At 37.4% G+C, this 21,888-nt stretch overlaps 1 protein-coding gene across 3 annotated transcripts in view; it reads right to left on the bottom strand.

The window, feature by feature from the left end:
• LOC138182095 (methyl-CpG-binding domain protein 5/6 homolog sba) overlaps positions 1-21,888 on the bottom strand; it is a 378,991-nt gene that overhangs the window by 196,814 nt on the left and 160,289 nt on the right. The window lies entirely within an intron of this gene.

The raw sequence follows: 21,888 nt of genomic DNA on the forward strand, positions 1-21,888 counted from the left end.
CAATAAGACACAATTTAAGTTGGAAATGAGAAACGAGTGGCATCAATGTGTTTCTACTGTAAGGAATATTTGTCTGCCAATTTAAAGAAACAACTATTTAATATTTGCAATCAAATTTCACAACTCACGTTTCGTTGTTAATAAGAAAATTGAATGAAACGCAGGTTTACTTATACTTTTCAAATGACCTTTAATCTTCGAAAAATTACAACGAAAACTGCTCGCGTATAAAAAAAGAAGATGAACTGAAAATAATGCGTCTACGAGATACGTACACAGGTACACGCTTCTGCAGTCGTGCAATCGTTATAGAAGTATAAGTAAAAGCTACCGCGCAACAATAACGCGTTTTCAGTGGAAAAAAGAGCAGAAGAGAAACACTTTTTCATTTTGAATTCCGTAACAAACAAAAGAGCGCTATCGCAGTGAAATATCGTCGGAGACGCACACTTTGTACAACAGCGGATGCAATCGCTGTTCCAAACTAACTGCCAATGTTCGTTTTCTGTACAATCTGCCAGAAACTCGTCTGCCGTCCGCGATTGAGTTTACGATCGAACGCTACTGGCCCTACGGAAACTTTTATAAGTTCATCCATCGGTAAATGCATGCGGGAGTTACGATCGATCAGAGGAGTCCCGAAGGGTGTATTCGATGTTTCCGGATGAATAAACTGGCGATTTAAAGAGAGAAGACAGAATCACATCCTATCTGAAAGCTCTGTCCATTATTCTCAGCCAAAATTCGCGAATTCGAGATTTTATCTCTCAGTGTCTCGATCAGTTGCTCAAATAATTTTTAATTTGTACCACTTAATACAGGCAAACATGTATTTATGTATATATACTGGTGCACAAGAATATTTGGTCCACTCAGAAACATTTTGCAAATTACGTTAGGTGTGTCGTACAAAATTTTTTTGAAATTTCGTTAGCGCTATAAGAAGATTCTGATAGAAATTTTCTTGCGAGCGAAGATTAGGATATCTCGCTAAAGTTTCAAACAGATCTGAAAATGTATATAGAAATTACAAGATATTTAGTGGAAATATATTTAGCAGAGATCACGAAGATATTTAAATAGTCAGTTTTATTCCTCATAATAATAAAGATCAATATTTAATGGGACCATCTTTGACGCTTACACACAACATACGACACACACAAATATAAGAGACGATCGATATTTGTAGAAAATTTTAGCATGAATTTCCAAACATACATGGATACCTATAGCAAACTATCCTAATGTTTGTGCAATTATACAGATTCCTCATCGAAGTATAATACAATTTTGTTCGAAGTTTCCTCAAGATAAAATCTTCGCTGCCTGTACGACGCTATTCCTCGAGTCTCTCAATTAACTCCAAACACTCGGATAATACCCTTTACGAACAAAGAGACACAAAGAGCCTCGGTTTTTTCAATCATTCAATAACGAGCCACTCCCTCGTATTAACACAGCGCAACCGGTCGTTCGGTATGTGATCAGAATACCGATAAATCTTTGACGACTAACAACGCTTAATGCTCAATACAGATCGCAACCTCTAATTACCAATCTCTCCTGCTTGATACCTCCTTCGCGTGGCTCGTTCGTGCGAATCATACGAGGCAAAAATTTTGATCTTTCTACTACGTGTCTCGAGGCGAAAAGAAGAATGCGTCCTCGCCTTGAGTCGGTTATGTGCGAAACATCAACGAATAGGAAGAAGTGGAAGGGAAAAAGGAGAGGAGGAGAAAAAGAGGGAGAGAAAGAAGGAAGAAATATTCTTTTACATGGTAACGACGCGTCAAGATGACGCGTAGGGTTCCAATGAGAGGTCTTTCTTCGATTCCTTCGGTGTGACCCTCTGTTCGGCTTTACACGCGTGTGTCACTGCCACGTGGCAGTTCTGGTTGACCTTGAATAGTCAGCAAAACATACTGGCCGATGGAGATGTACGCGAAACACGCCGCGGACCACGTAGTATGTATAGCGAGCTCGAAATGCAAATTAGTCGCTTCCACGAATTCATCGATGCTAATATTATGATAATATATGACGAGCCTCTTCAGCTATTTCACCGAATAAAGATCGATGAATGCAAACACCCGAGTTACGGATATTGTGTCCGCGAATATTTTTCCCGTGTCCGACGACGATCGCGGTAAATCATGCCCGGCTCGAGTGACAAATGGTCGAGCTAGAACAACCGACCGATTGAAACGTTGTTGCGTGAGTGTTATTCTTTCCATTTCTACGTGTGTATATAGGAGAATTTTGCGCCATATTTGGAACAGATTGCTAAGATAACGAAGTTCGCAAATTTTCATTAACCCATTGAATATGACCTTTACCGATTTTGATGCAACAAAGATATAAAATTCGTATGTAATAATTCTTATGAAAAATGGTTTATGTTCTATTGATTATTTTTAATATCATGCAGCACGATTATCTGTTTTTTCCATATTCGTTATACTACAATATTAGATGGACATGAATGTTCAATAAATATTTAGAAATTATATTAAATCATACATACAAAACTTTATTAAATTGCCCACCGTGTTACTCGCTTATCGTTACCATTTATCAATGATTTCGTTACGTATATTTCATATTACTGATTTTTGGCATTCTATGAGATAATTTTAAAATACGACAATATAGAGAATCAGAGACTCAGAAACATTCGGTGAAATACACTGAAAGGTGTAAAATATAAATTAAATAAAGGTATTATTCACATTAAAATATCGTTCTCGTAATTTTGTTTTCGTCGAGCAAAATTTGCTGATTCACCAGTTAATCAACACCTCGCTCTTTCCACCCTAAATCCGTCATTGAAACATACCACATCTCTTTTACACGTGAAACAACCTCGCGCATCGATTCCCTTAATGGCTTTCCACCAGTCGATCCATCAAATCGTCAAACAAACGCAGATAAGTAAGACAAATCGCGTGATCGAGCGTTCGAATCATATCGCAATTACCTCGGGCATGTTCTAAGCTCGATTTCACCAGGGATGTGGCCATCTATAGCCGTTGCCGGAAATGAAATTCGGAGGATAAAATTCCCGGTGGGGGAAATTACAGCTCTGCTCTATCCGGCAATGATAAATACGCGGCTCGAAGGCAGAAGAAAGAGGAGCTGGCGAAATCGAGGGAATAAAAATGTGGGAAACGAATCGCCGTCCGGGGAGAATTAGACCGTGAACGAGTACAAACGGGGATACACGAAGAAGCAGGCACATTTGGCCGTCGTGGGTACTGACATTGCCGAGCCAGCGGACCAGCACAACCATCTGATAGACGCGACACACACTGTGCTCCGTCTGGAGGTTAAACCGTGCGGTGAACCAGGGACGATGCAACCAGCGGCTACGACTCACGGACACGGAACATAGTTGGGTCAAGGATTCCGTGAATTTTCATGAGAACAACCAACAACGTGAAGAACTGGATCCGATCTACCAACTGGAACGAATCACTATCACGCGAGGTTCATGCGCCCTGAGACACGTATTTTCAGGAAGACGTTACACAGAATTTTGTTCGTGCACCCATTTCTATAGTTAAATGTAATTAACGCAGCATTTTTACTAGTGCTAGCGAAACAACCAGAATTCTGTGAAAGAAAGAAATTTACAAATTATGCGTTAGCTGATTATTCCGTTTGATTAATATACTGTAGCAATTACGAATTTTGGAAATAAATCTTGTACGTTGCAGGTTATCCAGCTTGACTCTAATTTATTACTTTATTAATATTGTTAATTGATGTTGTTGTACGAGAGAAGCGTGATTAATTCGGATACCTATATCGAAATGTAGCATATCAATATGTTCAGTTATGTAGAATAAAACTGAAGATATAGGGAGAATACAATTTTTGTAGAGTTACGAAATTTCTCCCCATCTTAATTCATTATTTGCAATAGTATGATTTTTACTGTTTGGCTTGACTACTGATGAAGTTGGCTCTTAGTGAGAATTATTAAAACATAAAGACATTTGTCGCGTAAATGTATGTAAATTCACACGCTATAAAGAATAAATATTACTCGAACAGATACATAAATTTCCAAGAATTCACTTTGAGAGCCATAAAACTGGAATTAATGGAAAAAAATGACACAATATCTCAAACGAAGGTTCTACTAGCTAGAAAGAAGCAATAAACATCAATCAGGAAACTATCGTGATAGCCAAGATAGCACAGATGTTTAGCACGACTTCCAGCAAATCTTTTAACTCCTTCGCGTCCACAGTCGAAGATATCTAAGTCGTTTCACGTAAAAGAAAATTGCAAAAGACTTGTTTCTAAATGTAAAAGTTTAGCATCGTGAGCCATGTTTCATTTGCAAATGAGATGTCTCTAGAACTGATTTCTAATCGTATCTATACACAACGTTGCTTGGCGAAACGCGTAATCCATAAATACGAGAGAATTAAAAGCCACGAATTCCTAAGTGATAAAAATTACGTCGATCAATTTATGTTACGAGTTCTCCACTCGAATTTACATCGTCGTAGAAGATATTTCTGGAAGGACGACAGACATACTTGAATTTAACAAATCGACCAATTACAAGATTTTATAATTAATTAAATAATCTTCAAATTTCCCGATAATCGATCTTCTGATAATAATTAAAGTCCTATTGCACCAGTAACATTTCTGAAATCGTACGTGCACAGTAAAAATTTGTATTATTTTAAACTCGACATTGCTCTACGACACACAATGAAAACCAAGCAATCAAAAGTTGCGTAATATAAACGCTGCTAGTATAAACACACAAAAGAAGCAGATCAGGCGCTAAATGTGTTTGTTGCGTACGCCGGAGGTCGTGAAGCGAGCGCGAAAAAACGATGTCGAAGGCGAGACAAGCGAAAAAGTGGCGGGAAGGTTAATTTATTCGCGACAAGTGACGCCGGGTCGTTTGGAGGTTGAAGCTCGGAGGTTGTGGAAGCTTCTCTGGTCGCAGACATAAAATGCGGGGCCCTGATGTCGAGTCAAGGGTACGTGAGAGTGATACACGACTTCCACAGGCCTGCTCGTGTTCGGCCGTGATGGCTCGGTCTCGCGGGCTGCTTCACCTTGAACGATTCGCGGAGTTTATGGCATACGGAGCCACGCGTCGCGTCGGCAAAAGAGCTGCGTTGTCTTGGACACGTGGGAGTAGACCGGCAATCGGTGAGAGATCTCTCAAGGCCCGTTCTCGGAAATCATTTTTGAAAACAGTCTTGTTGCCTTCGCGGAGGGCCCAGGCTAACGCGTACACGCGCTCTGAACCTCTTCCTCTTCTTTTCTTTCTTTTTCTTTTTCTCGGTTTCATACGCGAGCCTACTCGTCATTCGGAGCTAAGTGGCGCAACAATTTATGAATTCCAGCCCGGCGAGGGAAAGATAAAGATTTATACCCGTTTCGGCATTGTGTTCCTTTTGCATTATACAGCCTCACGTGTATTAATTAATTTCCCCGTGCCACAAACTGCGTTTCCATGGGAAGCGAACCGGTATCATAAACGACGTTTAAATAGAGTGCTCGGGACGAACGTCGTAATTTAGAAGCTTCTCTCTTTCTCTCTTTCCTACCTACCTGCCCGGGTTCTTGTCTTCTTTCTCTCTTCCTCCTTGCCTTTCTCTTCCTTCCTTTTTTTCTGTTTCTCTTAAAATGCAATTAAGAATCTCGCCGATCAAGATGGTATTAGTGTGTTTTACAAAGTCGTGTACACGCGAGCCAGATGCCGGGACGGAGATACGCGAAATCGTATCCTCCTGTGCGTCGTCTGTTTTCCCGCGAAGTCGTTTATCGAGGCCCGAAAATACGCCGTGTCCTGCATTAATCATACGAAACTGTTACGTTAATTCCGCGACGATAAATCTACGTCTCTGTGCCAAGTAAAAATGATCGCGCGTTACGAAAGCTGTTGAAAAACAGCGGAAGAGAAAAGGAGAGGGAAGGAGGCAAACCAACCACGAGGCCCACCTCGTCCCCTTGTTCCTGCCGTACCCGACGATAATAAATTCATTTTTAATCTCTCTGATTCTCGGTTAATATATCAGCGGCGACCCGGCTTGACCGTGCCGCACATTTGCGGTAAGAAGAAGCCGCGAGCTACGATCCGCTGGATCGTACGTTTTTCTGCTAGCCTAACCGCACTGTGAAAACCATCGCGTAAGAGCCATGAGAACGCCACGAACGAACGAGGATGGAGAGATGGGAAAACTAAAGTGACCGCACGGTCCACGCGGCGAAAAGGGGTGAACTGCACACCGGATACTCGTCGGTCGGCAATTTGAGTTATGATGCCGACGCTCTATAATCGTTAATTAAAGCCGGCTATAATCTTGTTTCACGATCGTCCCATTGGCCGCAAATGATATTTCTTTTAGTTGTCACATGGTAGGTAATCCTCTTCCTTTTGAATACTGGTTTGAATGGAAATGAGAATTGATAGTGATCGAGTGGTATTATTCATTCAGTTGAATGTAAGATTGTTTATAATTTTTACACTTCGATTGCTTGCGTAGATCGTGCAAGCGTACTACATTCAATCGTGTAAATATTACGATATTTAATAATATGAATATTAGTATTTTTTAATGACTGATATCGCGTAGATTTGGATTTCTGGATACTGAAACACAGGATAGAAAACGTTACATGATGACATTTAAAAATGTAGAGGAGATTCCAATGTTTTACTAAAACGATTATCTTTAATACTACAATTGTTATCGATTAAGGTAATACTTCTTTTTCGCAGATCATGATGATGATTAGAATGAATCTACGAGATCGTGAAAAACGTTAGATACTCTTCTTCCAGGATATTTGCGCTTTCGTATTATCAGAGATAATGGGCAAGACATCCATAGTAGTTTCAAATGCTAAAGAATTGTCATATAAAGAAAGTAATAAAAATCATTTCGAAAAGGTTTTTTCTGTAAAAACTATCCTGAACACGTCGATCGTTAGCTTGAGTTTTATAAGTAGATATTGATGAAAATTCATTGCATGAGAGACGATTTTTCTGGCAAAAAATTGGTAAAAGAATTGGATATATAAGTACGATATAAATATTTAATATTCGTAGCATTGTCGCGATGCTAAAGGAATAACGCCAATAATCATTGCGTGGCATTGTTAAACTTATTTATAACTATACTGTTTACGTAATCTTGCTGATATGATATGATAAATTCGAAAGTTTAATTCACACGTTTCTATAAATAGTTATGAGATATGCGAGGAAAATTAAAAATGTTAATGTCGAAAAATAAAGAAACGATAAATGAAAGAAAAATTCTGATTTCAGAGTATAAACAGGTCTATGTATAGCTGTGCGTATATCAAATGAGCAATAAATATTGCAATTGTTAACAGCTGATCTTAAAATTCAACCATCATACGTTTTGTTTTATCCGTAACATACTGCAAAGAATATACACGTCATATATATCCTTGCGTTTCTCATATCCGGGATAACAATAAAATAAAATGTACGCATGAAAAGAGATTAAATAATAAATGCCGTAAACTACATTCTGTAATATAGTACAATTTACAGGTCAATATTTTGTCTCCTTCATTGCTAGCTTTCGTGTACATTTTGCTCTCTTAGATTTATCTTATCCTATAAAATATCCACACAAGTACAAGCAAAACATTTTCATGAGTTATCAGCAAAGAAATGCAGCATATGCAAGAATTATAAGCGAAAAATAAAAGAAATGTATGTAAACGGTTTCATAAACTACAAGCACATTGAACGCACAAACAAATTAACAGTAAAATTACGTTAAGCTTGAAGTACAAACATTATTTAATATTCTTCCGACGCAAAAATTACGATTTTTTTACGTGAAAATTACGATTTTCTGCGGGTTTTGATGTTTCTGATAGGATGTTACAGGTTTTATTCCCGGTTTATAGTTTATGTTATTAGTTTAACAATTGGTCAACGGTTCTGTTACTAGATTAATAATAGATAATTAAATATGTCATTTGAGAAAAATGAAAATTTTCGTCAAATTTTCGATCGTATTTTGAGATTAAAATACATAAATATACAAAAGTATTTCAACACTTGTGATAGAAAATTTTGTTTTCATTAAATGTGAGAAACTGTGTAGAATGCAGATAATACACAGAAATATACGAAATGTCCAAATTCAAATATTCGTTCTAATATTTAATGAACCAGACTTTAAGTTCCATTTCCTTAGTTGTTCATAAACATATATCTTTACCCAATCATGTGTATCTAATCAATAATACACATTACAACTTGTACACGGCACGAAACGTAGTAAAAAGGTCAAAGAAAGGGAACCCTTCACGATTACGATATTACTAGATTACTCGATCGAGCAGAATTTCAGAAAAGCACGTTATTCTACTAGCAGCCTGAACTCTTCGCTTAAAGCAGACAGAAAGTGTTCGATCGCGCGAGACAATCTCCCCAAAGCAATAATTCTTAGCTGCTCGGTGGAGGGAATGGAATCCGGAATCCCGAGCGAACGTTCGAATTACGGGCGAAGCAGTTGATCATCGTAAGCTGAAAGCACAATTTGTATCTCACGATACGATACCGTGGACAGGATAAAGCCGAACATCCTGTTCCAAGGGCAACCGAGTCCTGGCTGGTGCAGCTGAACAAGCGCGCCCTCTGTCGACCGAGATACTATCAACCTAAGTACCACGAGATATACGAGCTACGATTGGCATGCACGAAGCGTTACCACTTACATGTACGCCGTTCCTCCGCGATCGTCGATTTCTTTTTTCTTTTCCCCTCTTTCGAGTTGCCCCGGCCGTCTTTCTCCTCAGCCTCGTATTCTTGTCGAACGCGTTCTTCGTGCCCGCGCCCTGATAAAAAAGAGATCGGGGCCTCGTCGGGAACGATAAGACCTAGCCGAGCCTCGATCAGCGATGATACGTCGAGGACAGTGTTTGGAATGCCGTGTGAAATCGCTGGAAAAAATCAATACCGATACGACGTTGCGCTCGATAAACCGTTCACGGGAAGGAAATCGTTGTGCTCAGACTGTTCCGTTGTCGACTTCTGCTGTCTCTTCAATTGTCAGACGTTCCAATTCAGTTGCGTTATATATTCCATTCATTTGGTTCTTTTTTCCAATGATCGTTATGATCAATGAAGGGCAATGATAATTAGATTCTTAGGCATATTTGTACGTATAAAAGATCCGAAGGTGAGAAATTGCATAGAATTCGCTTGATATAAGAAATACGTGTATAAGATTCCCAAAGTAAAAGACATTTAGTAGCTGTCGTGGAAAATTTAGTGGGTGAAACAAATCTTTATGTAGGTTTCATTTTTCCGATTGATAACGATACGAATTTGCATGAACGTCTGTAGTGTAGTTAGAATAAAATTAGAGCTTTTTAATATTATATAGAACTACAGGCTTGTAATCTATAGGTAGCCAAATATTTTAGCCGATATATACGTAGATAATGTCTATCTATTTGAATAAAAGAATCAACATTGGTTTTGTCAGAAGCACCTGTATGTAAAGAAAGAAGTTTAAAATCAGCTTGTAACCGGATTCGTAGTTTTAGCGCTGGTGAAGATTGTTCTTTTTTTTAGTTCTTTTTCTTGTTCTTTCTATTGTTAAGAATCAATCGAAGTAACTTGTTCTTCGCATAAATTGGATAAAAATTAGAGAAAAGCAACACGATATACTTCCTAGACTTTATCTCGTCGATCAATTCTACCTGTTTTAAATGAGGTTTAGAAAACGGTTTAGAAAACATCAATGACGTATTAAGTGGTAATGGATTCGATACTTTTATAATTCTAGTTAAATACAAATTGATAGATCAGATGTCGCAGGTAAAACTAGTTATTCAACGTTGTTATATCTTCGTGTACGTCATTAACTTCGCCAATAATTCATTTAATTACGTAGCTCGAAGAATCAGTCGATCTACATACGAGTGACATTAATTTATGGTGGGATTATGATCCGGTTACTATAACAAAATGTTAGTTTCGCTAACTCGCTTCGAATCACGTCATAAAATTAGAAGACGAACCTGATACGCGGCGATTCTCGTTTTCACTGTTCGATCGCGTGTCCTCTAATCACACGATGTGGTCGACTTTAACGTCGGAGTGGACATTTTATCCGCTCGTACGCGTCTCGTTTTTCGCGCGATCGCCGCGGAAATGCGCGTGATTCTAATAAACTTAATTAATCCTCTTACCTATACCGACCTGGATAAGGATAATGTTTTCGCACTAAACAAGCGACGAAGCGCGTTCCCCACCATTCGAATTCTTCGAGCTGAACACGTCAACCGACGCGATATCTTTCATCGAAGAGGGCAACCTGGCGTGTCTACCTAATGAAAATGCGTACACGTTTGAAACCGTGACGAGTCACACCATCTGACTAATTTAAACTTGCTATTTGCACATTTTGTACCTTCCACGAAAGTCTGTCCCCTTCGTCATTGGCGTAGCGTCGAGATGATCTTCATTCGGATCAGTTTTGAACTTTTATACATTATATGTATCGTGCTGATTGGAAAGGTCTGTCATTTTTGTTCTTTGAGAGGGGAAATATTCAATGGTTTAATCGAAACTTCTATTCGTTAATCTTCAATCATATTTTCATATTAAATCCTCTTCTATAAAAGATAGCTTAGAAAATTGTCATGGAAAGTAGAAATACACAGATGAAAACGATTTTCGAACGTTTTATGATCTTGAAACAACTAAATTTCGTCGAAAAGTAACATGTATTACGCAACCTAACATTGCGATTTACAAAATGTGCAATGGCTATAAAAATATTGTTATTTAACGTAAAAGTATTTGTTATTATTGCATTTATATATTAGTTAATTAGATCGAAATATAATCAATTTTCTATCGTTTATTACTCCTTCCATATGATGATAAAAGCTTGATACTATGGAAATGATATGTAGAATCTAATGAAAAAAGATCAAACACAGCAGTGTGCAAATATCTTTGTATTACTGCATCTGCATATTACAAGTTTCCAATCTCTGTCCTTAAAGAATCACCGATAAGGAGCGTTTAAGACAAATCTCCACGAAACAGTGCACTTTCTTCCCACGCTTTGTCCGTAACATTGATCTTAGAACGGCCGAATTTCGATGCTACGTTACTTTTATTAAAGGATGGCCTTAACGCGGTATGGCAGAGTGGCTCGTTTCGCTTGAGGTGGCTATAATGCACGAGCCGCGAAATTAACGCTGCACCTGGCCGAACGAAATTAACGCTGAACACGATAAAAGGGAAAAAACGAGATCGATCGAAGGCAGACGAAGAGGTGTACGACACGGAAAGAGAGAAATGTGTCGAGAAGAGAAAGAGGAAAAGAGAAAGGACAGTCGACGACAGCTCGGTCGATTCTCGGTGCTCGCATAGTGGCAAGTCCGACGCTTGGGCTGGCGCAATACCGACGACGACGTTGACACCGGCGTCGTTTACCGGGGATCTCATGGCGACGACGCAGAAACAAGGGAGAAACGTCGCATAATGTGACTAACGTAATTAAGCCGACGTCCGCGCTGAATTTCTCTTCGTTCTCGTATACTTCGTGTTTTTCCACAGCTTACGGATCACACGGATCTTCTATTTTAACGCTCGCGTAGAACGAATTCCCGATAGAGTTTTTACGTTCCGTTCTGATGGAACGAAATGACCAATGGAAACCAAACGAAATGCTTTCGATCGCTTCAAGTGCCTGTAGGTATTGTTGTTCGAATTGAAAGTTCATACACCTCTTAACTTGGCAATAGTATGCTGAGATATGATATATTCCATTATTTCTAAAAATGGTGTTTATCTTTCAACTAACTGCGGCAGATACGCTGCCAGTGTCAAATTTAGAGTTTTTTTTATCTATTATTACAAAATCATACGTTTATAGCCAGAACATTTAAATTAAAAAAATATCGTCCGACTCTGGACGAAATTCAATGTAGGAATGCGATCTCTAGATATATTTAAAATGGATGTAGGTAAAGAATAAATTAAATATAAATGTAGGAAGACTTACAAACACATAATATAATTTAAAATTTAAAAAACGGTTGATAAGGGTATGTATGCCATACCTTATCACGCAGGTCACGTTATCCGTCCACATACATCGTGTCTTTAACTAAACTTTTATAACAAAGTTTATTATTTTTCCACGGTATCAACTTGAACGATCGATGGCGATGAAACTTTTTCGTCAACTTTGTGTCTTTACATGCAAAAGTCAATGAAATTCAATATGCGTAACTGTATATGCGACTAAATAAGTAAATAATTCCAGTACAGTTCGTTAAGTCCGCTTTATCGTTTAGCAGAGTTTAAAATAAACACGTTGCAATCTAATGGTCGTGCGTATCATGAACAGGCTGTGCGTGTTTGAAATAGCAAGACTGTGCGCTTCTATAATAATACGCTGACCGATATCCCCTTTCATTCAACTTTTCCTTCGTTTGAGCTGCCAGTTAACCGTCAGTATCAACATTATCATCGAAAAGATCACTGGCTACGGTAGTTTATTTGTGTTGCAAGTAGTCTTTCAATTTCTGAAACGGTAATGCGAAACGCATTGCAAGGTGTTAATGGGTACTTGTCGGAAGTAAACGCAGGTGTTGCATTTTGTTTGCCAGAGCTATGGTTCGTTCTCCCCCCCCCCCTTTCTAAATTATTCCTTTCTCTCTTCTCATTTCTAAGTTATTCCTTTTCTCTCTCTTTCTCTCTCGCTCGCTCCTTAATTATTCCTTTTCTCCCTTTTCTCGTCTTGCTCGCATTTTTCTCTCGTTTTCTCGCTTTTTACCTCGTTAATCAGGTACTGATACAATAATGCGGTGATTAACTCTTAGTTGGTATCGTAGGTGATCGTAGGTGATCCATAAATTGAGTCAAATTAACTTAATTGTGCAGCTTTTCCGAAGATCGCTTATGATCCAACGATATCAACTAATATACGAGTAGAAATTTAAAAAGATTCAATTTATTTACCAATGCAAAAAGATACGTTTTTATAATTAGCAATAATAAATAAGTGAAAACTTCAACTAGACGGAGCCGACTTCGTTCCTGACGTATTTCAATTTACCGAGCGTCGTTCGTCAACTGTTCGCATAGACCCCATTTTATTTTTTTTTTTTCTCTGTCCGGGAAACGCAGCGCTGATAAATCGCCTGTCTAATTAATTAATCTCCAACAGCGATGTTTCTTTCTTTCGCAAGTGTAAACAATTTGTTCAGTTTTCGAATTAAATTATCAACACAGAAACGCCTCCGAGCGAGTTTTTGCTGCAACGACGAATCACCGAGCAAACCTGCAATTGTGTTAATTAGAAAATAAATTACATCGAAACTCTAGCCGTTAGAATGCTTTCTCCTTGAACATTGCGTTTTAATATTTGATATTCGCTTTCCAAGTATCTTACCGATCGTGCTGTTGCATTTAATTAACGAAACAGATATCCACGAGAACATTCAATTAAGTGAATTACTTGCGATATATTTTTGTAGCTGCTGAGGCAATCGTTGCAAATTGATTTAAATTATTGTTCTCGTCTGAGCTTAGTATTTCATTTCATTTAGCAATCAGTTTATCGATATTTTTTATAAAAGTAGTCTACATAGAATTAAAGGCCGTATGAAATTTAAAGAATTCAAATATAAATTAATCAGATAATATAAATGAATTGATAATATAAATAAAATGAAAATTGGAATGATATCATTTTGTTTTTATTTATACCTTTTTCAACAAAGCTTCACTTTGAACGTTGCTTCATTTATTCAACGTTAACGTTTCCAACTGGGTCAATCAAAAACTTATTCAATACTAAATATTCTAAATATTCCTTCACTGAAAATTTATGGTACAATAATCAAACGCGGCAAAAATATTTGCTAGATGCAAAAAGAGTGCATATGTTAAATATGTGCACATTTTGTTAAAAAGGACAATACTTTATCGTTGGAAACTTTTGTACAGTTTTTTCGGCACGATGAATATTATCGGAAAAAACCAACCGTTTTATCACTTTATTTTTGACGTAAAATATAATCTCTCAGTTTTTTACAAAGCATTGTAATAATCATTCATTTTTATATGAATATAAGCTTCGTCTTTAATGGATTTTTACCAATTTGAAAATTAATTAATATAAATTTCGACGAAAAGGTTTTATTATTCGTAATTTTTAATTCAGACCTAAATTTAATACCTCTTTCAACGAAATATAAAAATCTAGAAAAAAGTATTCATCTCACAAAAATTATATGTATGTATCGATATTTGTTCTATTTCAGGTATGGATATTACAAAAAATATTTGAAAAGTATTTCAATAATGTAACTATTTCAATAATATATCATTTTATTTAAAATAAGCATGCAGGTGCATGTTTTAGTTTATATGAATAAGCAAATAATTTATCTTCAGGTTGTTTTATTATTTAGATATTAAATGAAATAATCTTTCATCTCATGTGGTGCTTTGAGTACTTTAAATAAATGTACTCTAGAACAATTTCTTAAATAGTTTTTGCATCTTTGATGCTAATATTAACAATATTATTGAAGAGTACCTACGCAAAATTAATAAAATAGAATTCTTAGAAAAAATGCTGGCATATTTTAAAATAATTCCAATATATTATCTATCATTCAAATTCGTGTACAATACTCGTTCTAGAATTTCATTGTTATTAAAATTCAAGTTATTTATCATTCTATGGGAAAAGATAAACTAGAGTAGAAAATTGTTTGAAAACGATCTATTTGATTTTAACATAAAATGAATAGTAGAAATATCGTTATTATTACTTTTTTCTCCAAATGAAATTTGCTCCAGCTTATTTTATCCCAGCAAAGTTTTAATTCTGCTCAATCACGATTCGACCGAATTGGAAGAATTCGAAGAATCCTTGCCGCAACGCAAAAGTCACGAGAAAAAGAAGCCAGCAAACACGTAGAACTTTTGTCCTCTGTCCGATTAAGCTGAAGGTTCGAGAGGAGCCTCGTGAGCAGAAACAATTTCGATCCAGGCTCCTCTGCTTCGACCTGTTCCTGGACAAAAAGGCTCACCAAAGTAATTCTGGGCACGCGTCAGCCCGCTTCGCCGATTAATTTCACTGCCACTGCAAGATGAAACGACAAGTTTGTCGATTCTTAACCACTGCCCGGCTAACCTGACTGGGAAAATACGCGATCTCTCCTTTCAAGGAATTTGAGGAAGCTGCGAACCGATGGGCGCATACGAACAACGTCGAAGAAGATCCAAATTTCTACTTAGGAATCTTCGTATTTAAATGCATTAACGTCCAGATTTTTTTTTTAATTTACTACCTAAAGAATGGAATAAAGCTTCTTTTTCTTTCATGCTTTATGAATATTACAATATGCTTCCTGCATTTTTAATGCTATATAAAGTATTATAAAAATTGTTTCTTTGTTTTTCTTTTGGTACGTACTATTTACACCGAAAGATGGCATTTCCAAAAGCCTCCTGTCAGATTCTAAAAAATTGAAAATGAAAACGAAAAAATATAACACTAGTTAATACTATCTTGTTTCGAGTATTAACCCTCTGACACACGATGTTACATGACATAGTGGTTCAGTAAGTTATTAATTAACTACACGAAGAATGTACCTGGGTACCTACTTTTGGGAAAACAAGTCTCAGCTTTTATGGTATTATGTCTACTTCACAAAACTATTCCAGGAAATCTGTTTCTATCGTGAATAACTAGTAAAAAGACTAATTGTTCTCGTGAACTAAAAAATATTCCATCTTGAACGGATTAAAATTTGTTGTAAACGCATATGAAGGAACAAGAAAATCAATAAATATGACTCGGTATAAGATATCATCTATGTATTTATACATTCTATTAAACCGAAACCAATAATAAAAAGATCTTAAAATTAAGAACAGAGCGTAAAGAGCCCGAACACTGCTTAACAATCGTGTTATTTTGAATCGACGGATTCTTTCTTAAAGTTCCATGGGAAGAACGAAAAACGAAGGAAAGGTGATCGATCGAACAGCTTGGCCGTGGAACAGGGACAGCCCGGGGGCCGATAATAACGGCGTAACAGGTTCTATCGTTTCATCGCGGTATTTACGTTCTATTATCCTCGGTGCTGGCTCGTATATCGTTGCCCCGTGAAATTCCAGAAGAACGAAGTAGCCCATGAAGAGCAAGAGAAAGAGAGCGAGGCACAAGGTCTGGTCGCGTATGCCGGAGACATTGTAGTATAGGCTGGCTCTCGGTGAAGTAATGGGCCATTTATTTTCACTCGTTGACCCCCGCCGAGACTAATGTGTCTCAGCAAGCTTTTTCGCATCCCTACGCGGCGCCCCTTAACGTTCTGTCGCTCGAGTGCTTCTTACAAAGTTGCCTCTCGCCAGGCCCCAAAGCCCTAAGAACGCCGATACGGAAGCTCCGGACCAAAACGAAACCAACAAGGGAACCTTCTACTTCTGCTGGTTCAAGGCTGCCACCACCCACAATCACCAGACCCTGGTCTCTAGTCTATGGCCTCGTCTCTCGTCGTCGCTAGACGGTTTCGGAGCAAACGAATGAGAACTCGGCATTGACGAGAGAGCAACCTCTCCCTTCAGACACAACGAACTCCGACGATTCATCTGCCGTCAGCTCGTTGCGAAACCTTCGAAAGAAATCCTCGAATAAGGCGCTCAATGATAAATGAACGCTCGTTTCGCGGTGTACATCGCGCCTTGGTAAACTCGATTCATTTGTTTCTTGAGTATATGTCTACCTTGAAGACTGATCCACGAGAAAATTTGTGTGACTCGGTTATGGTGTGGTGTATGTCGAGGTTCAGCTTACTTGGTGTGTATCGTCGTGGTGCTTTCGTTAGGTGAGAAACTATAACACGTTCATTTTATGAAAATTTGAGACGATTAAAAATTGAGACGATTTGGCGTGAAAAGCTACAAACATGAAATTTTTACGTCAAATATAACGTAGTTTTGGTTCATTCAATACACTCGAGCTAATGAAAAATTGACAGATGTGATTTTACAGACATTTTTTTTTTTATCATTGTCAACGAACATAGAACAATTCGATACTAGATTTAAGAATTGTAGCAAAAAGATGAAGAGGCAGTCTAATGGCAAAACGAAACTTCTCTATGACCTGCAGCATTACTAGAGCTACATATGTCGTACATAAATAAAAATTTCAGTAGCAAGTAAAGCTGTTAACGTTCTTTAATAAGTCTAATTCTCTTCTCAAAAATCCGTAAAAGTAAATCGATTTATGTAATTTATCAATTTACACGAATTAACTTTACATAATATTATTACATCATATCGTATCAGTTTGTACAAATAATTTTAACAGAAAAAACATATTATCTGAATTAATCACTGGATATTCCCAAAGCATATTTTATCGTTCTGATAAAAAGGAAACATTTCATCTATAAAAAATTCCATCAGCTACTACAAAGATACGTCGCAAAGACTCGCTCGGTCATTGAACTTTGATTCGCTTATCTCAGGCACCAGATGATTTTACAACAAATCACCTCGCCTTCTTGGAAGAAAAACCCTTGACTATGGCTAGGAACGCGAAAGAACACTGCCACGAGAAAGCAACGACCGGCGGAAAAGAGAATTCGAGTAGAGGAGAGATCGACGAAAAAGCTTCGAGAAAAGTTCGAGGGGATTGGACGTTGGAAGGACCGTGACAGACGTGCCGGAGGGATCGAAGAAAAAAAAGGAGACAGGTGGGTGGAGTCGAGGATGTACCACGGTGATTTCACATCCAGGAAAGCCGTGCAAGTCGTCGTTCGGCTGGAAGCTGGCCAAATGCACTTAGCGTTCTAACAGAACTCCTAGAAGACCATCTTTGGATTATCCTTCTCGATGGCGTACAAACTTTTTTCATCGTGTGTTCTACTAATTAGTGTACAGTCTACATAGTTGAGGGTTATAATTTTATTATATGGAAGAGTAATAGACGTAAAAATCAATAACTTTATATTTGTTCGAATAAAATGATAAGATTAATATAGTTTTTAATAAGATTATACCGCGTATCTAAGAAGAACAGGATTACAATTCAAAATAGGGTTGTTTTAACTCTTTTTTAAATAATATACCTTTTTAATATACCTTTTAAAATAAACTGAGAACATCAGTTATACATTCATTCATTTTACAGCTTAAAACGAAATCTAAATTAATTTTTAAACGTCTACTTATATAACGCTCATTGCGAACGTGTTTACAGAGACTCAACAACCAAAGATTATTGATTAAATCCAATAACAAATCGTTTGTTGCTACATGATTGAATAATTAATAATTTTCTATCTTACGTTTTCTATCTCAAAAGTATTTCCTGAAAAACTGACGTCTTTCAGTTTAGACATTCTACTAGCTAAATGACGATGTAATAATAGTTAGAATGTGAGATAATTTGTGGTGTTGAAAACAAGTTTGATATAATCAACTTTAGACTTTAAACATTATTAACTGTTTGACACATATAGCACCTCCAACGCTAATACAATTCCCTTTAGTGTGCGGTCATAAATCACCTTCCAAATTGTCGAGTCTACCTTACCCTCCATTCATTTAGTGAAGTGCACATAATTCCAACCCGGATCATTTAATTACGAAATCACATCCCAACTTCGCTCCCTCAACCATCAATGGTGGTAAGGATATTTCCTGGAAATTCATATCTAAGAACAATGTACAGTACGTGAACCGAAAGACTGAACTTAACTAACTGCCTGTGTCAACTTTAGTGCAACCTGCGATTCGATAAACTAACTACCAGAAGATCGGAATTATACTGTGTACCTGTTTCGTTCAAAATTCAGATTTCGTATTGATAATTCTCCTAATGTTTAATAAGAATATAAACTGCAAATTACAACTAATAATTGAATTCAACTTTATTTAACCATGTTCCTTTACTGAAGGATCAAAGAGTAACATTTAATTTTCTGAAGAAAAGAAGTTTATTTTGTGACATTCCTTGTTCTTCTCCTCCCACTCCTCCCATCTTTTACGTACGAAAAAGTACTGATAGAGGCGTGAAAATACATTTTCCACTTTTACGTAATACCGTGCAATTACATTGGACATTGAATCAGTCAAATTTAATAAAGTCAACGGACGAATTAATTAAAATACATACTTATTTCCCAACCCTGGTGGAAAATTATGAAAAATAAATACTTCGTGCTCCAATGGTCAAAATATGATCTATTTCGAGCAGGAAATCAAACCGAATCAAACAAAAGGAGCGCCAGAATCGTCGATTCGCTCAATATTGTGTATCTATGGTCGAGAGAAGAAATGGAAGCGACAAAAGAGCAGTTGAGCGCCAGTGATCAACGCCAACGAGGAGCAGTGCCAACAAAATACCGGTAGAAGAGGTCAGATAACCCTCGTATTTACCAGAGAGGATACGGTTGGATATCCAGGCAGCATCCCCTGGCTTCTTCGAGCGATTCTCGCGGCGCGTAAACAGAAAAACAGAGAGACACTCTCTGGTGAAAGCAGCCTGTAGCCGGTCCCACTTTCACCCCCGAGAAGGAAATCGACGGAACTGTCCAGCCTGAAGCCATAGTGTATTACCACTTCTGACTGGCTGCTGGAAGCCACTTCTTCGTGGACAAAGGGCGAGGACAAATACGAATGACGTTCGTCGATTTGAGCGACAGAGCACCGTGAGATAAAAGCGATTTCTAAAAAGCTTCGCAAGCTGAAGGTGTGCTTTGATCATCCCCTGGATAACAAAGCGGGGAAAGGGCGCGCTGGTGTTTTTGTTTCGCCTGTTTGCACGCCCGATTTAAGTGTTTACAGCGATGTATTAGAGCTAGGGAAGATAAACAAATGTGTTCAACGATACGCAGGGTCGATTCGCTTTTCATACAGGAAAGATGATAGAGGACTTGGATGACAGCGACTGCGAACGCGAGACTTCTCTTCGCATCCTACTGAAGAAAGAACGCCTGACGTTCGTGTAGCTCCGTGACGGAGATTGATAGTTGCTCGTTCTCACTTTTTCCATGTTGATGGTACTTATGATACTGTTCAGTGGTTTTGAATAAATTTTCAACTTATTGCTTGACATTTCGCGATCGTGCTTTTATTGCGCTTCGTCTTAGATCGGATGAATGAGCTCTTAGAAATTACGCTATTTAGAAGAAATATTCTGTTGAAATTTTGGCCCAATTGTGATATATACGAATATTCATTAAGACAATACTTCATCTTCCTTAGAATTTGGAAGTTATTTAGAATATTTACAATCGCTATCTTACATATTTCACGTTAACAATAATAATAAAGAAAAGGGAGAAAGAAAAGTACAGAAAAATACTAAAATGACAGTAAAAGAATGAAATGCAAAATTGTATAAATTCTACGGCATAAATTTTTCTTTTTTTTTTTGTTTGCAATAAATATACAATACAAATACGTTATGAAAAAGGAAAGGGGGAAAAATATGGAATTTCTATCGATATTATCGTGAATGTATATGCTGCTGGTAAAACGAACGACAAACGATTTTCACAAGTAACATCGACGAACGGACGGTTTTCCACCAATTTACTCGAAATTTAAAACAAACTGTCTCTTTTTTACGGGCGATTTATTTAACGGGTCTCTGGGAAAATGAGCAGACAAGAAGGACTGAAGGACTTTGTTATGGATATTGCCCGGAGCTGGAGCTCGAGTCGAGCGTAAAAAACCTCTTTGGATAAAACAGGAGAAGAGTAGTAAATGGAACGCGACACTTATAATCTTCTTTCCTCCTCGCTCCACGACCCTGCACTCGCCATCGACTATTCTGCCGTTTTAAATCACCGTGTCGCGATTCCCCTAGCCGCGTTCCCGCTTTACCTTGATTTTCCACGACGCGAAAATAGGGGATCAAACTGATAAGGGAATCGAATTCAACGAAACCGAGTGGTTGCCGTTTGGTCGAAGAGAAATTTTACGCTTCGCATGCAAATTTCCCGTGAAAACGCGACGATCTGCATTTTTCCATCGTGCCTTTTTTTTTATTTTTTATTTTTATGTTAATCCACCAAGAGGGTAGACTCGCTCGCCATTTAAAAACGTCTACTCACTGGGGAGGATCGGTTAATTCATTATGAAGATTTGACAATCCTATGGAGAATATGCATGTATGGACAGAGTAAACGTATTATCTTCTCTCTTTTACTTTCATTTTTCTATCCGGCGGTGTTCAAATTTATTAGCCTTGTTTTTTTAAAGGTTTGAACAGTTCGAGAATATGGGTTTGAACATTGTTAGTTTTAATAACGCTGACTTATTTATCACCTTCTCTTTTTAGGATTTTAGTAACAACGAAAATGTATATATACGTAGTTAGAAGAATAATTTGATAAATTTTGCAGCCTTTTTCTCAAATTATCTGCATATATTCTTTTAACTCGTTAAAGGCCAATGTTATTTATGCGACGTTTTATTCGAAATCTTCCCAGTTAATGTACATCCTTGAATTTTGTTTCCGAAGATTATGGTTGGAGAAAATTCCAAGGGTTTGCTTGATATCTTTTCCATCGCCATTTCTGTCTAGAAGAAATTGAAGTACTTACGTCATTATCATAATTTCCTTCTCTCTATCTTGTTGATGTTATAGTCAGCTATTAAAATATTCTATAATCAAATACATTTTCTGTGCTTTGACGAAACAACATGTAAGTTTGCGTATACATTATTCAAATTTTATCAATAAAACATCTTTACGCATTACTCCATTACGTGATCTTTCTTTCTAACTTGTGTACCTTCTATACGTTTTCTGTTTCCATTATTTGGAATAGAAATTAAATTTTAGA

The sequence above is a fragment of the Bombus flavifrons genome, chromosome 7 (genome assembly GCF_040668555.2).
Source record: "Bombus flavifrons isolate JBK064 chromosome 7, iyBomFlav1_principal, whole genome shotgun sequence".
NCBI classification, from domain to species: Eukaryota; Metazoa; Arthropoda; class Insecta; order Hymenoptera; family Apidae; genus Bombus; species Bombus flavifrons.